The 18,197-nt window shown below is 40.6% G+C and overlaps 1 protein-coding gene across 1 annotated transcript in view; it reads left to right on the plus strand.

Moving 5' to 3' along the window:
* The window catches only part of GALNTL6 (polypeptide N-acetylgalactosaminyltransferase like 6), a 1,387,945-nt gene that overhangs the window by 1,219,224 nt on the left and 150,524 nt on the right, over positions 1 to 18,197 (plus strand). The window lies entirely within an intron of this gene.

Raw genomic sequence — 18,197 nt, forward strand, 5'->3', positions numbered from 1 at the left:
ACTCCCATGGACAGAGGAGCCTGGTGGGCTACTATTGCCCATGGGATCACAAAGAGCTGGACACGACTGAGTGACTGAGGAGAGCAGCGGATCCACTACCAAGACATGAGCACAGGTTTGAGAAAAAAATAAAAAGGGAAAGGATAAAAAAATAATTAAATAAAGAGCTTAAAAAGAAAATCATAGGTATAAATGACAAAGGAGATCAAATACACTCAAGTGTTTGCTTTTGAGATCCATCAACGACTAAAAATGATAGCATAAGAATGAGTGAAATATATGTACCTCCATAATTTACTACTACCTCATTCTTCCCAAGTTTTCTTTGTTCATTCTTATTTTTTTAATTTATTAATTTTTAATTGGAGGATGATTGCTTTATAATATTGAGTTGGTTTCTGCCATACATCAACATGAATCAGCCATAGTATACATATGTCCCCTCCCTCTTGAACCTTTCACCTACCTCTCGCCCCATCCCGCCCATCTAGGTTATCACAGAGCACCAGTCTGAGCTCCCTGAATCATATGGTAAGTTCCCACTGGCTATCTGTTTTACACGTGATCATATATGTTTCCATGCCACTCTCTCCATTGGTCCTACCCTCTCCTTCCCCCACCCCCAGCCCCTGCTCCTCTATGTCTGCATCTCCACGACTGCCTTGCGAATAGGCTCCACAGTACCATCTTTCTAGATTCCATATATATGTGTTAATATATTTGTTTTTCTCTTTCTGACTTACTTCACTTTGTATCATAGGCTCACGGTTCATCCACCTCACTAGAATCTACACAAATACATTGCTTTTATAGCTGAGTGATATTCCATTGTATGTATGTACTGCAGGTTCTTTATCCATTCACCTATCAATGGACATCTAGATTGCTTTCATATCCTAACTATTGTAAACAGGGATGCAATGAATATTGGGGTACATGTGTCTTAATCAATTATGGTTTCACCAATGTACATACCCATTAGTGGGATTCCCGGCTCATATGGTACTTTTATTCCTAGTTTTTTAAGGAACCTCCATACTCTTCTCCAGAGTGGCTGTATCAGTTTTCATTCCCATCAACAGTGCAAGAAGATTCCGTTTTCTCCATACTCTAAAACTCTTAGAGGAAACACAGGCAGAACACTCTATGACAAACTGCAAGCGCCTCTATGACCCACCTCTTAGAGTAATGGAAATAAAAACAAAAATAAACAAATGGGACCTAATGAAATTTAAAAGCTTTTGCACAGCAAAGGAAACTATAAACAAGGTGAAAAGATAGAGAATGGGAGAAAGCCCTCAGAATGGGAGACAATAATAACAAATGAAACAACTGACAAAGGATTAATCTCCAAAATATACAAGCAGCTCATATCAGAAAAACAAACAACCCAATCAAAAAGTGGGCAGAACAGCTGATCTTTTAGCAGAAACTCTGCAGGCAAGAAGGAAATGGCAGGATATATTTAAAGTACTGAAAGGGAAAAATCTACAACCAAGATTACTGTACCCAGCAAGGATCTCATTCAAAATTGATGGAAAAATAAAAAGCTTTTCAGACAAGCAAAAGAGATTTCAGTACCACCAAACCACCTTTACAACAAATGTTAAAGGGACTTATATAGTCAAGAAATACAACAAAAGAAAAAAGATCTACAAAATCAACCCCAAAGAATTAGAAAATGGCAATAGGAACATATATATATCAATAATTACTTTAAATGTAAATGGATTAAATGCTCCAACCAAAAGACACACACTGGCTGAATGAATACAAAAACAAGACCCATATATATGCTATCTACAAGAAACTCACTTCAGATATCAAGACACTTATATACTGAAAGTGAGAGGATGGAAAAATACATTCCATGCAAATGGGAAGCAAAAGAAAGCTGGAATAGCAATCCTCATATCAGACAAAATAGACCTTAAAAATAAAAAAGATTACAAGAGATAAGGAAGGACATTACATAATGATCAAGGGATCAATCCAAGAGGAAGACACAACAATTGTAAATATCTATGCACCCAACATAGGAGTACCTCAATACACAAGACAAACACTAACAGACATAAAAGGAGAAGTTGACAGCAACACAATAATAGTAGGAGACTTTAACACCCCACTCACACCAATGGACAGATCATCAAAACAGAAAATTAATAAGGAAATACAAGTCTTACATTATACATTAGATGAGATGGATCTCATTGATATCTACAGGATATTCCATCCAAATGCAGAAGAATACACCTTCTTCTCAAGTGCACATGGAACATTCTCCAGGATAGACCACATCTTGAGTTGCAAATCAAACCTCAGTAAATTTGACAAAATTGAAATTGTATCAAGCGTCTTCTCCGACCACAATGCTATGAGACTGGACATCAATTACAGGAAAAAAACGGAAAGAAACACAAACACATGGAGATTAAATAACACGTTTCTAGGTAACCAACAGGTTACTGAAGAAATCAAAAGGGAAATCAAAAAATTTATAGAAACAAATGACAATGAAAATACAACTCAAAACCTATGGGATGCACCAAAAGCAGTTCTAAGAGGGAAGTTTATAGCAGTACAATCCTACCTCAACAAACAAGATAAACATTGACTAGACAACCTAACTTTACACCTAAAGCAACTGGAAAAAGGAGAAAAGAAAAACAAACAAAATTAGTGGAAGGAAAGAAATCATAAAGGTTCAAGCAGAAATAAATGAAAAAGAAAGAAACAATAGTAAAGATTAATAAAACTAAAAGCTGGTTCTTTGAGAAGATAAACAAAATTTACAAACCCTTAGCCAGACTCATCAAGAAAAAGAGAGAGAAAAATCAAATCAACAAAATTAGAAATGAAAAAGGAGAGGTTACAACAGACAATGCAGAAATACAAAGTATTATAAGAGACTATTATGAACAACTATATAGCAATAAAATAGATAACCTGGAAGAAATGGACAGATTCTTAGGAAAGTTTAATCTTTCAAGAATGAACCAAGAAAAAATAGAAATTATGAACAATCCAATTACAAGCACTGAAATTGAAGCTGTGATCCAAAACCTCTCAAAAAACAAAAGCCCAGGACCAGATGACTTCACAGGAAAATTCTATCAAACATTGAGAGAAGAGAGAATGCCTATCCTTCTAAAACTCTTTTTAAAAAATTGCAGAGGAAGGAACACTTCCAAACTCATTCTATGAGGCCACCATCACCCTGATACCAAAACAAGACAAAGACAACACAAAAAAAGAAAACTACAGGCCTATATCCCTGATGAACATAGATGCAAAAGTCCTCAATAAAATTTTAGCAAACAATTCAGCAACACATCAAAAAGCTCATACACCATGATAAAGTTGGGTTTATTCCAGGGGTGCAAGGATTCTTCAATATACAGAAATCAATCAATGTTCAGTTCAGTTCAGTTCAGTTCAGTCACTCAGTCATGTCCAACTCTTTGTGACCCCATGAACTGCAGCACGCCAGGCCTCCCTGTCCATCACCAACTCCCAGAGTCCACCCAAACCCATGTCCATCAAGTCGATGGCCATCCAAACATCTCATCGTCTGTTGTCCCCTTCTCCTCCTGCCCTCAATCTTTCCCAGCATCAGGGTCTTTTCAAATGAGTCAGCTCTTCGCATCAGGTGGCCAAAGTATTGGAGTTTCAGCTTCAACATCAGTCCTTCCAATGAACACCCAGGACTGATCTCCTTTAGGATGGACTGGTTGGATCTCCTTGCAGTCCATGGGACTCTCAAGAGTCTTCTCTAACACCACAGTTCAAATACATCAATTCTTCGGTGCTCAGCTTCCTTCACAGTCCAACTCTCACATCCATACATGACCACTGGAAAAACCATAGCAATCAATCTGATACACCATATTAATAAATTGAAAGATAAAAACCATATGATCATCTCAATAGATGCAGAAAAAGCCTTTGACAAAATTCAGCACCCATTCATGATTAAAATTCTTCAAAAAATGGGCATAGAAGGAACCTACCTCAACATAGTAAAGGCCATATATGATAAGCCTATGACAGACACTATTCTCAGTGATGAAAAACTGAAAGCATTCCCCCTAAGATCAGAAACAAGACAAGAATGTCCTCTTTTGCCACTATTATCCAACATAGTTCTGGAAGTCCTAGCCACAGCAATCAAAGAAGAAAAAGAAATAAAAGGAATCCAGATCAGAAAAGAAGTAAAGCTCTCACTGTTTGTAGATGACATGATACTGTACATAGAAAACCCTAAAGATGGTATCAGAAAATTACTAGAGCTAATCAGTGAATTCAGCAAAGTTGCAGGATACAAAATCAATACACAGAAATCACTTACATTTCTATATACTAACAATGAAGAATCAGAAAGAGAAATTAAGGAATTAATCCCATTCACCATTGCCAGAAAAAGAATTAAATAGCTAGGAATAAACTTACCTAAAGAGACAAAAGAACTGTACACAGAAAATTATAAGGCACTAATGAAAAGAAATCAGATGACATAAACAGATGGAGAGATATTCGATATTCCTTAGTGAAAGTGAAGTCACTCAGTCGTGTCCAACTCTCTGTGACCCCATGGACTATATATATAGCCCACCAGGCTCCTCCAGCCATGGGATTCTCCAGGCAAGAATACTGGAGTGGGTTGCCATGTCCTTCTCCAGGGGATCTTCCCAACCCAGGGATTGAACCTGGGCCTCCTGCATTGTAGGTAGACACTTTACCCTCTGAGCCACCAGGGAAGCCTCAATATTGTGAAAATGAATATACTACCAAATACAATCTACAGATTCAATGCAATCCCTATCAAATTACCATGGGCATTTTTCACAGAACTAGAACAAAAAATTTCACAATTCATATGGAAACACAAAAGACCCTGATTAGCCAAAGCAGTCTTGAGAAAGAAGAATGGAGCTGGAGGAATCAACCTTCCTGACTTCAGATTATATTTCAAAGCTACAGTCATCAAGACATTATGGTACCGGCACAAAAACAGAAATATAGGCCAATGGAACAAGATAGAAAGCCCAGAAATAAACCCATGCAGTTATGGGTAACTTATTTTTGACAAAGGAGGCAAGAATATATAATGGGGCAAAGACAGCCTCTTCAATAAATGGTGCTGGGAAAACTGGACAGCTATATGTAAAAGAATGAAATTAGGACACTTCCTAACACCATACACAAAGATAAACTCAAAATGGATTAAAGACCTAAATGTAAGACCAGAAACTATAAAACTCTTAGAGGAAAACATAGGCAGAACACTCGATGACATAAATCAAAGCAAGATCCTCTATGACCCACCTCCTAGAGTAACAGAAATAAAAACAAAACTATACAAGTGGGACCTGATTAAACTTAAAAGCTTTTGCACAGCAAAGGAAACTATAAGCAAGGTGAAAAGACAACCCTCAGAATGGGAGAAAATAATAGCAAATGCAACAACTGACAAAGGATTAATTTCCAAAATATACAAGCAGCTCATACAACTCAATAGCAGAAAAACAAACAACCCAATCAAAAAGTGGAAAAGGGAGCTGAAGAGACATTTCTCCAAAGAAGACATACAGATGGCTAACAGACACATGAAAAGATGCTCAACATTGCTCATTGTTAGAGAAATGCAAATCAAAACTACAATCAGGTATCACCTCACAGGGGTCAGAATGGACCTCATCAAAAAGTTTACAAACAATAAATGCTGGAAAGGGTGTGGATAAAAGGGAACATTCTTGCACTGTTGGTGGGAATGTAAAATGATACAGCCACTATGGAAGACGATATGGAGACTCCTTAAAAAACTAGGAATAAAACCACCATGTGACCCAGAAATCCCACTCCTAGGCATATAACCTGAGGAAACCAAAATTGAAAAAGTCACATGTATCCCATTGTTCATTGCAGCACTGTTTATGAAGCAACTTAGATGTCCATCGACAGATGAATTGATAAAGAAGTTGTGGTATACATACACAATAGAATTTTACTCAGCCATAATAAAGGAATGCATTTGAGTCAGTTCTAATGAGATGGATGAACCTAGAACCTATTATACAGAGTGAAGCGAGTCAGAAAGAGAAAGATCAATCCCGTATTCTAACACATATATATATGGAATCTAGAAAAATGGTACTGAAGAATTTGCTTACAGGGCAACAGTGGAGAAACAGACATAGAGAATAGACTTATGGACCTGGGGAGAGGGGAGGAGAGGGTGAGCTGTATGGAAAGAGTAACATGGAAACTTACATTACCATGTGTAAAATAGATAGCCAGTGGGAATTTGCTGTATGGTTCAGGAAACTCAAACAGGGGCTCTGTATCAAGCTAGGGGGGTGGGATGGCGAGGAAAATGGGAGGGAGGCTCAAAAGGGAAGGGAATCATGTGTACCTATAGCTGATTCATGGTGAGGTTTGACAGAAAACAGCAGAATTCTGTAAAGCAATTATCCTTCAATAAAAAATAAATTAATTTTTTTAAAGTGGGTAGAAGACCTAAACAGACATTTATCCAAATAAGACATACAGATGGATAATAAACACATGAAAAGATGTTTGCCCTTGCTCATTACTGGAGAAATGCAAATTAAAACCACAATGAGGTACCCCCTCACCCCAGTCAGAATGGCCATCATCAAAAAGTCTATGAATAGACCTTGTTTCATTGTTAGAAGTTCCTGTCTTGCTTACCATACAGAAGTTTTTCTGTGATATTAAACAGAATTGCTCTCAATTTTGATATATTTAATATCTTTAAAGAGTATGATGGACCAACCCTGAGAAAAAATGAATATTTTTAAATTGCCATGATCAATAATAAACATATTTCCTATTAAAAAAAAGTCTATGAATAATAATTGCCAAGGGTTTTTACACTGAGCTGAGGTAAAGGTGGTGTGGGATTTTCTAGTAACTTTCTCCTGCAGTAGAGAAAACAGAAATGCTGCAGCCTGTGTGGTATTCTGTCTGTGGACCCTAATAAAGGCATTTTACCGGAAAGCTTGTCAACACATCTCCTAGGTGAGGCAGGACCCTAGAGAGCGGCAGTACTGATACCTTAGGCATTATTATTTTGATTGTTTCTTATTGAGATCAGAGCTATTTATAATAACAGATTAGGTCCACCACTCATCTGAGCCTCACATGAGTTATCCTGAGGTACTGGGCTGAGCTGATCTTAAAACTAAGATCTTAGAAGATCTTAGAAAGCAGAGACAAATCTACAGAACTATGTTTTGTCTGCTGCTTTTTAAAATTGCAGCTTGGCAAGAGAAAGAATATATTGGAAGCTTTTAATTTTTTTTTCTACTAAAAAAAAGCTGAAGGAACATGAAAAGAGGAAAACAGGAGACATGGTGACATCTGCTTAATAGAAATGACTTCTCCACAGCCTGTTTGACACAGCATAGAAGGGTCTGGGCTTTTTGTGACAGCTAATCTGAACATTTGAGGTTGAAAATAAAATCACACAAGTTCTGAACTATCCAAATGACCTACCCACATCAGCCAGGAAGTATAGACCAAGGAATTCTGAGTGCTTTGGCTTTAAAATAGCTGTTGGGACTCTCGGAGGAATGGTACATGAAAACAAGATATCTGAACAAGTCTAACTAGGCTTTTCTTCTTTTAATTTTAATTTTTTAAATTTTTAAAAATATCTTTTTAAAATTAATTTGACTGTTCTGGGTCTTCATTGCTACACAGGCTTTTCTCTAGTCGTGGTGAGCAGGGGCTACTCTCTAGTTGCATGTTAAGTGGGCTTCTCATTGCAGTGACTTCTCTGGTTGCAGAGCACAGGCTCTAAGGCTTCAGTAGTTGAGGCTCCTGGGCCCTAGGGCACAGGCTCAGTAGTTGTGGCACATGAGTTTAGTTGCTTTTCAGCATGTGGGATCTTCCCAGACCAGGGACCAAACCACTGTCTTCTGCATTGGCAGGCAGATCGTTTACCAGTGAGCCACCAGGGAAGCTCTTAAATTATTTCTCTAACAGCTTTATTGAGGTAACTGCAAATTTAATATGTACAATTTGATGAGTCTGCACATATACATGAGTGATTCTTCATTGATGGGTTTAAGTTCTGCCATCTTTGGGTAGCAGAGGTGTTAAGAAAAGGCTTCAGAAACAAGCCAAACCTGCTTGTGATTCCCAGGCCTCTTCCTTACCATTAACTGCTCTGGGCTTTGTTTTCTTCATGGGGTTATTATGAGTAACATAAAACACAGAAGGCAATCAGAACAGTACCTGGGACTGGTTATTTAGTAAGTTTTATCAGTTATTTTTAGGGCTTTCCAGGTGGTTCAGTGGTAAAGAATCATCCTTCCAATGCAGGAGACACAGGAGACATGGGTTTGATCCCTTGGGTTGGGAAGATCCCCTGGAGGAGGGCATGGCAACCCATTCCAGCATTCTTACCTGGAGAATCCCATGGACAGAGGAGCCTGGTGGGCTATAGTTCATGGGGTTGAAAAGAGTTGGACACAACGACAGCACAAGTTATTTTTATTGTCACTAAATACAATGAATGGATAAAATTGTGATCATAAGGGCAATGAAAGGTTGTTGTTATCTTGAGAGGCATACTTTGAAATCAGCCAGGTTTACATTTCACAGAGTTCACTCTGTCTTTAACAGTATGTACATTCTGTCTGACAGTTGTGTGCAGGTTTTTGTTCACACGTATCGTTCACTGATAAGACTATAAACAATAAGAGGTCAGAGACCACCTCTTACTCAAATGCTCATGATCTGAACCATATTATACTAAGTAAAAACAGCAGTCATGCTTTAATTTTGTTTTAGAACTGTGAAACTCTACAACTTTTTCTTTTTAAGAAAATCTAGTAGAATATATTAATCTTATCTAATTACTTTCAAATATGCTGTGATGAAACTCCTCAGTGATCAGCTACAGCTGGACCTTGTTGATCTTTATTTCATAGTGCAAAAGCATTTCTGGTTTTGTTTAGTTGCTAATTCATGTCCAGTTCTTTGTACCCCATGGACTGTAGTTTGCCAGGCTCCCCTGAACAATGGATTCTCCAGGCAAGAATATTGGAGTGGGCTGCCATTCCCTTCTCCAGGGGGATCTTCCAGATGCAGGGATCAAACCTGAGTATCCTTCATCTCCTGCATTGATTGGCAGGTGGATTCTTTACTGCTGAGCCAGCAGGGAAGCCTGAAAGCATTTTTAGCCAGGTTAAATTCCCGAGCCTTAAAAAAAAAAAGAAAGAAAAACAACTTCTGTGATTCAAAAGTCTGTTCTCTGTTTAAAAGGAAAAAGTTGTGTGGAGGTATATCATAGCATATGTATCAAACAGCCAGATGTTTTATAGAGAGGTACTCTGGAAACTAGGAAAAACTAATAAATATTGCATACAGAACAAGCTCTATTTTATAAATAAAATAAATAAAAGCTCTAGTGCTTATAAATGAAGGGAAGATTTTTCTAAATTATCTTTGTGACCCCATGGACTGTAGTCAATCTGGCTCCTCTGTCCATGGAATTCTCCAGGCCAGAATACTGGAGTGAGTAACCATTCTCTTCTCCAGGGCATCTTCCCAGCCCAAGGATCAAACCCATGTCTCCTGCAATGCAGGCAGATTCTTCACCATCTGGGCCACCAGGGAAGCCCATTTATGAGCTAAAGGTTGCCTAAAGTTGTTACTGAAACACAGCAGTTAAAACCAGATGACGTTAATGAAGTTTGATTCACTAGTATTGTACTCAACCACCAGTACATTTTATAGGTGACTTTTACAGTTACGTAGGAATATAGTTGTCCCTTAAACAACATGGGCTTGAACTATGCAGGTCCACTTATATGCAGATTGTTTTTCAATAAATACTGCAATACTATACTATCTGGGCTTCCCAGATGGCTCAGTGGTAAAGAATCTGTTTCAGTTTTTAAATATATCCAATTCATCTATTTACTTTTTAGGGCTAATGGGAAAATGTTGATCAACAATACTTTCAGAGACTCAAAAGAAAACTTACTTTAATCTATTAGAAATCTTAAAGCTTCAAATATAGCAGATTGGGTTTGCCGTTCAGTCACTCAGTCGTGTCCAGCTCTTTGCAACCCCATGGACTGAAGCATGCCAGGCTTCCCTGTCCTTCATTATCTCCTGGAGTTTGCTGAAACTCACGTCCGTTGAGTTGATGGTGCCATCTAACTATCTCATCCTCTGTCAGAGTGGGTTTTCAGAGTATTTATGTCCTTTTTTATCCTGTACATGGTCTTTGGTGTTCTGTTTCTATTTTAACTGTATTTGTATTGTGCCCTTTATTTTAAAATATTGCAAATAATTTTGGAAGGAGATGGGTACTGACAAAAATAAAATAAAACTCTTAGATAAAGGCAGATTATCAGTGGAAGAATATCCACCAGTGTCTCTATTGTAATTATAGTCTTATTATTGAATCTCTTTGCCTGAAAGGACTTGGGGGTTGTTATCTGCCTAGGGGAAAAAAAAAAAAACACACGTTGAGAAACTATTAACCTTTGATAACCTTTACAGTATTTCTTCAAGTTTGCCATTGCTACCAAGGGAACATATCCAGACAGAGCAGAAAATCCATTAGACTTGAGGGTTTCAGATATCTCTATCAAGGACAAGGACAAAACGGCTGTCCCAGAGGAAAGACTGGTACACGAGGGCTCAATAACTTCCATTTTTCTTCATCTGGGTCCAGTGACCCATTCCATGAAAATGCCAGCACTGCGCTATTTCATCCAGATGAACTGGGGTTATGCCATCAAGATAAACACTTTGCTCAGGAAGCCCTGAAGCCCAGCACTGCTGATAATATTCAGAAGCTCCCTCTCTAGAGTCAAAGTGACATTTGGTCCCAATGACATTTGCAGAATTTGGGGCCAAAGTCTTTCCACCTCCCAAAGGCAAAAACTTTGAGTCAATGGGGCTTAATCCAGGTTTAAGTTATGGTACACCTTAGTAGTCAGATACAAGTAGACACTTGATTAATGAATAGTAAATGAACAGCACCTATAATTCTGAATAGCAACTATAATTCCAATGCCTTTAAGTATCAATTTAGTTTTGTAATAGTTTCAAATACACTCCTGAAAGCCACTGTATGTTTTGTAAGATGTACATGATACTTTGTATCTGGTACCTCTGGTAAAGAATCCACCTGCAATGCAGGAGACAAGGGTTCAATCTCTGGGTTGGAAGATCCCCTGGAGAAGGGAATGGCTACCCACCCCAATATTCTGGCCTGGAGAATTCCACGGACTGTACAGTCCATGGGGTCACAAAGAGACACGACAGAGCGACTTTCACTTGGCAGAAACAGGATTATGTTGGGGTTTTTCCCACCTGTGCTCCCACTCATTTCCTCTTTGACCTCTCCCCCTACCCCTGGTTTTTGTGACAAGATTTTATCCTGATTTTCCTCCAGCCTCTCTCCTGAGACCCTGCAGGAGCCTCGAGTGTTCTCACATCCTGGGTCTTCTGCTGTCTCTGACCTGGGTCATTTCTTCTGATTTAAGCTGATGACTCCTACATCTAGACATCTATCCCAGGTCTTTCTTCTGAGTCTCAGTCCTGCATGTTCTATAAATAAATCCATATGGATATTGCATGGATGATTCAATGCAAACAGGCCCAAAGCTGAACTCATCCTCCAGACTCTTTACACAACTGCTTCCCAGTTCCAAGGAACTGCACCACCTGACTTAACCCACCTGGTTTACAAAGAGACAAGGCTTGAATTCACAACCAAATTTTCAACCTCCCTTTCCAAGTCTACGTTGGGCTTTCCAAGTTGATTCTATGTCCTCAGCATCTCTTGGGTCCACTCCCTCTTCACTGTCTTTACTACTTCTACTTTGAATCAGGTTCATTCCTTCCCACCTGGATGTCTACACCAGCCTCTGAGCAGGCATCACAGCTCCTGATGTCCTACTTCAAACTTCGGATCCCAAACACCCCCCATGATAGTTTTCCTAAAAGAGAGACCTGACCATGTAATTTCCCAGCTTCAAGCACTTCAGTGGATCCTCATTGAGTCTGAGATTGTGCGTGTGCCTTTGTGTGTCTGAGGGAGATAAAATGAGGATGAGAGAAAAAGAGAAAGAGATAGATATGCCCCGGTGCGATGTCAAACCCTCATGGTTTGAATCCACTTTCAACCATGTGACATCAGTCAGATCATACAAACTCCCTCTAACCTGGGTTTTCTCAGATAGGTGAGAAAACCCAGGTTATATAAAAATAAATAACATATATTTTTTGTTTTTATTTACCTGGGTTTTCTCACATATTTTTTTAGAATTTTTATTTATTTTTCTCTTTCCCAGTATTGATTGACCTAAATGGAAAGGCAACCCAAAAAAGAGGGGATATATGTATATATAGCTGATTCACTCTGCTGTACATCAGAAACTATAACAACATTGGAAAACAACTATACTCAAATAAAGCTTAACTTAAACATAAATAAAGTTCTCATCTATTAAATAGGGTAACACCTATGTCTAACTACTCGGAGAATTTCGAGGACAAGTTGAGATAAAACACCTAACCTAGTGCCTGGCTAATAATTAGGTATCTGGTCAACAAAGCTGTGGCTCTTCCTTGACCCAGTGCAAACTCATCAGTTTATACACCGAGCCTCTCCTTCCCCAGCCCGTATTACTGCCCCCAGGCTTACCTGTAGAGGAACCCTCACACCTAGGCTGCTGCTGTGTCCGCTGAGTTACTGTGGGTTCTTTTAGCTCCTGCCATTCTCTCTGAAATGCTTGGACCTGTTTCCTTCTTTACCTGGCCGACTCCTGCTCAAGGCTCTAGTCAGCCTTTTCTTGCTCCGGATCACTCTCCCTAAGCCACACCCCATGTGGATTACAGACCTGGGCTTCCAATTTCATAATTATTTCAATCAAAACTCGAGTGCCTTTTAGGTGTCAATCCTGTGCCATCTGGGAATAAATAAATGTTTGGGGATGTAGAGCTTGGCCTCGGGAACCACACAGGTTTGAGTGGGGCAGAGATACGGGGACGGGCATGTCCTGCACTTCAGGAGAACATGCAGACCAGCCCCCAGTCCTGCCTGGAAGGATCTAAGGCAGCTTCTGGAAGAAAGGAAACTTCTGGAACTTTTTGAGTAGACTAAATTAGACCTGTAGTCATTCATGGTCCAAATCAAGACATTCTTAAGAATAAAAGAGAGTGCTCATTCGATCCCTGAGTCAAGGAAGATCCCCTGGAGAAGGAAATGGCAACCCACTCCAGTATTCCTGACTGGAGAATCCCAAGCACAGAGGAGCCTGGCAGGCTACAGTCCATGGGGCCGCAGAGTTAGACACGACTGAAGCGATTTAGCATGCATGCATTTTCTTCTGTAACAGGGCAGGACAAGGACAGGGCAACGAGCTCCCTACACAGCAACTGGGTTAAACATCCCCCTGTGGTTCTGTTAACGTGTCCACATGGCTCTCAGGCCACGTCCCCTATGGGGGGGAGCAGCCATAGGAGGAAAATTGATATACAATGTTGTGTAGGTTTCTGCCATACATCAACATGAATCAACCACAGGTATACATATGTCCCCTCCCTCTGAAGCCTCCCTCCCACCTCCCACTTCATCCCACCCCTCGCCCCCTTCTTGACTAAGGGCTGTTGGCAAAGCTTTAATTCCCCAGCCTCTATCAGGCTCATTTTGTGGGCAAACTTGGCCAACTCTATAGCATGTGATGTGACCCATGATATCCAGAAAAATGAGTAGCTTCCTGTTTTTCAGCTCCAGAGAACAGAGTACATATTATGACCCCAAAAGGAGGTAAACAAACACTCAGAATATCTCAGCCATACAACTGGAGTAATAAGAGGGTAGTAATATCTGAAACACACAATTAAGGACACCAGTGTTAGTGGCTCAGTCCTGTCCAACTCTGTGCCACCCCATGGACTGTAGCCTGCCAGGCTCCTCTGTCCTTGAGATTCTCCAGGCAAGAATATTGGAGTGGGTTGCCATTCCCTTCTCCAGGGGATCTTCCTGACCCAGGGATCCAAACCATGTCTCCTGAGTCTCCCGCATTAGCAGGTGGATTCTTTACCGTCTGAGCAACCAATACTTAATAGGAATCCATGCACATGCAAGGTTAGGGGTGGGACCCTGTCTTCCGCACACACTCTGCATCATTAACCCCCAGTGGAGTATCTGACAAGTGTCTTTGTTACCAAGGCCAGGAAAGGATTCTCAGGCTCTTTTTTGTATTATCGGAACACAGACATGAACAGAATGCACTACAGGCAGTTTTCTGTCCTGTTAATAGCCAAGGGTGACCTGGTGGCTGCAATTTACAACCTGTGAAGGGATATATAAATAGACAAATGATTCGAATCCGGGAAGCCTAGAGCAACACTCCACAATCATCATAGCACTTAGAGCTGAGCCCCCCTTCCCCCAGCATAAATGGAGACTCTGCCTCCAAGCAAGTTCAAGCACGTGGAAGATCCTTTTACACATTATCTTCTCAGCATCTTCATGAGTGAGGAAAAGAAAAAAAAGCACCATACTCAGGGAGATGGAAAAAGCCAGTGAAAAGATCTTACAAAAATCCAAGAAAAGAGAATCTGGGCAGTCATGTTAATGACCTGCTCTTTTTCTAGCAGAAAAAAATTTTAGTGTAAGATGAGTACAATTTCAGAACAATGCATCCGTAGGTCTCCAGAAGCTCTTTAAATACTGAGACCAAGGCAAACAGAAATGTAATTTTATGTCATGATTTCACTGATGGAATATAAAAGGAGTGCCAAGTTGGGAAGGGAGGCTTCTGAGGTGGCTCAGTGGTAAAGAATTCGCCTGCCAAGATAGAAGATGCAGGAGATGCAGGTTCCATCCCTGGGTCAGGAAGATTCCCAGAGAAGGAAATGGCAACCCAACCCCCATGGGGTTGCCTGGAGAACGCCATGGACAGAGGAGGCTGGCACGCTGCCATCCATGGAGCTGTGAAAACCTGGGTGACTGAGCACGCACCCAAGCTGGAAATGAGACAGCCAGCCGTGAGTCTGTCTCTGAAACTTCCAGATGAAGCACAAGCTTCCGATCAAAGCCTCAGCTGAGATCCACTTACGAATTTATGCCAAGATAAAGAAGAACGTGAACATGTTAGTGAAAAATTAAAGGGACTGAAACAAATTACCAAAGGTCAGGACATGTCATGGGTCAGGACAAAATGCAGATAGCATAAACCCGTGAGCACTGGTGTGGGGCTTAGGTGAGGCCTCAGGTCATGTGAGAGGAAGGGAGGAGCCCTGTCGGTCCAACCTGAGCTGTCAGTGAGAGTCAAGGTCAGACCAGAGGTGTCCATTCTAGGAATCAGGCGATGGTGACTACCTCAAAGGGCATGACAGTTGTCTCTGAAAAGTGCTCCCCCTAAAAAGAAATGTCGACTTAGAGAATTCACCAAATCCAGCTTTTGATGTTAAGTAGAAACACAAAGGACTTCCCAGGTGGTGCTAGTGGTAAAGAGTCCACCTGCCAATGCAGGAGACGTAAGGGACACAGGTTCAATCCCTGGGTTGGGAAGATCTCCTGGAGGAGGGCATGGCAACCCACTCCAGTATTCTTGTCTGGAGAATCCCCGTGGAGAGAGGAGCCTGGCGGGCTACAGGCCGTGGGGTCACAAGGAATCAGACACAACTAAAGCAACTTAGCACACAGCACACACAGAAATACAGAAATGTATGTCCTAGGAGAGTGCTCTCTGAGCTCTGTGAGTATCTTTCCCACTCTCCGTCCCCATGCCCTGTGGCAGCAGCCCCTGTTTGCAGAGAGCTTCTGTTGGTTTCCATGTATAGCAAGTCCCTTACATACGAACCTTCAAGTTGCGAACTTTCAAAGCTGGGAACGTGGCCCTGGGTGTCAGCTGTCGTACTGGACCACTGTACTTTTCAAGGTACTGTAAGATTAACAAATGTTTTTTTTATTTGTAGTATTTGTTTGCTATGTATTATTTATGTGAGAAGTATTACAAACTTAGTACAGTATGACATAGTCAATTGTGTTAGTTGAGCACCTCAGCTAACTTTGTGGAACTTATGAACAAACTGGACCTATGATCACACTCTCAGAATGGAACTCATTCATATAGGGGACTTACTGTACACTTGTTCTCACAAGTAAGAGTTTTTTTATTATTAGCATCCTGAATTTTTTTAAACTTTTTATTTTGTATTGGAGTATAGGCAATTAACAATGTTGTGATTGTTCCAAGTGAACAGCAAAGGGACTCAGCCACACATACACATGTATCCATCCTCTCCCAAAGCCCCCTCCCATCCAGGCTGTTACACGGCCCTGAGCAGCGTTCCCCGCGCTCTATAGCAGGTCCTTGATGGTTATCCACTTTAAATGTAGCAGTGTGTACCTGTCCATCCCAAACCCTACTCAGTACTCTGTGAAGAATCTGAAAATGAGTGGATACGTGTGTGTGTAAAACTGACTCACTTTGCTATACACCTGTACATTAAATTAACTATAGGCCAAAAATAACTATAGTTAACTATTGTAAGTTAACTATAGGCCAAAAAAAAAAAAAAAAACATTGAAAGTGATGCTCAAAACAGCCCATCAAAGCAAGGGCAGTCTAGGAGTGGCTGATAAAGTTCAGAATTTTTTAAAAGAGGGTGAAGAGATATTCTGGGATTTGTGTCTGTCAAAAGACACTGATTTTTGTCAGTAGTGTTCATGGGAAATTAGGTAGAATTTGGATGGCCTGTATCCTCCCTGCTAATTGGCATAAAAGAAATAGGAAGCAATTATGTGATACTGGGGAAAAATAATGTTTGTCCTTCAGATAATTTTTAGAATATGAATGAAAACAATATCCTAGACTTTAGATTTTTAATAAATTTCAACTGACATCCCTCTCTATTAGTGCAACTTAATAAGAATTTATTCTAATTGCCTTCTGTTCATCTCAATTATTTTAAGCATTATCCATTTTAAGGATGATTCCTAAATAAACACATGAGCTTCAGTATAAATATCTTCTGTCTTACGATACAAGGACTGATTTGGTGGAGTGACACCTTAAAGAAAGAAAAAGGCAGAAATATCCATACAATAAGCCATTCTTCAAAAACAAATAGCAGGGACTTCCCTGGCAGTCCAGTGGTCAGACTTCACCTTCCAATGCAGGGGGTGTAGGTCTGATCCCTGATAGGGCAGCTAAGATCCCACATGCCTTGCAACCAAAAAACCAAAAAACGTAAAACTGAAGCAATAATGTAACAAGCACACGTTTGGCCTCAGAAGATTCTGTCAAGGGCTTCCCTGGTAGCTCAGTTGGTAAAGAATCTGCCTGCAAGGCAACCCACTCCAGTATTCTTGCCAGGAGAATTCCATGGACACAGGAGCCTGATGGGCCACAGTCCATGGGGTCACAAAGAGTCGGACATGACTTCGCAAATAACCAACAATAAGAATCTTTAAAAACACCTGACAAGTTAGGAAAGAGATGAAAGGAAAAGAGCATCAAGGCCCCTCCATGTGGCTTCCCTACAGGACCTTCGCCCCTCCCGGCCTGGGGACTGACTGCTCACGGGGAAGCTCAGAGCCCTGACATCAGCACCCCAGCAAGTTGGAATCCGCGCGGTCTCCTGTGAACCAGCTGGGGAGCCACGAGCATCGCTCTGTCAGACTGTGGGTCAGGGCTGTCATAACCCCATCCAAGTGCAAGGACAGAGATGTAGACCCACTTCTCAGTGAGAAGAAGGGCTAAGAATTTGTGCACATGTGTGAAAACTGCTCTCGAATGAGACCCAGAGGTGGAACCAGATGCAGGGCAGAGAGGGTGTTCTTCCCCCTGCCACGTGATGAAACTTAGATGAAACTTCTCTGTGGATGGACTGACCCACAGGGGAAAAGAAGGTGATGCTTTTATGGAGATATTTGTATAAGTTACAGCTACAGCCTTTTTGCTTAATACCTCTTTTCCTCAGTCCCTGTTTTCTTGTGCTCTGTTCTGTTTTTAAGGAATTAAGAGCATTAAGCATGTGGTGGATATATGGTGTAAATTTATTAAACAGTAAAGTTTTGATTTGTTGTTTTGCTTATTTGCTAAGTCATGTCCAACTCTTTTGCTACCCCATGGACTGTAGCCTGCCAGGCTCCTCTGTCCATGGGATTCTCCAGGCAAGAATAC

This window comes from Cervus elaphus, chromosome 29 (genome assembly GCF_910594005.1).
Source record: "Cervus elaphus chromosome 29, mCerEla1.1, whole genome shotgun sequence".
In the NCBI taxonomy this organism is placed as follows: domain Eukaryota; kingdom Metazoa; phylum Chordata; class Mammalia; order Artiodactyla; family Cervidae; genus Cervus; species Cervus elaphus.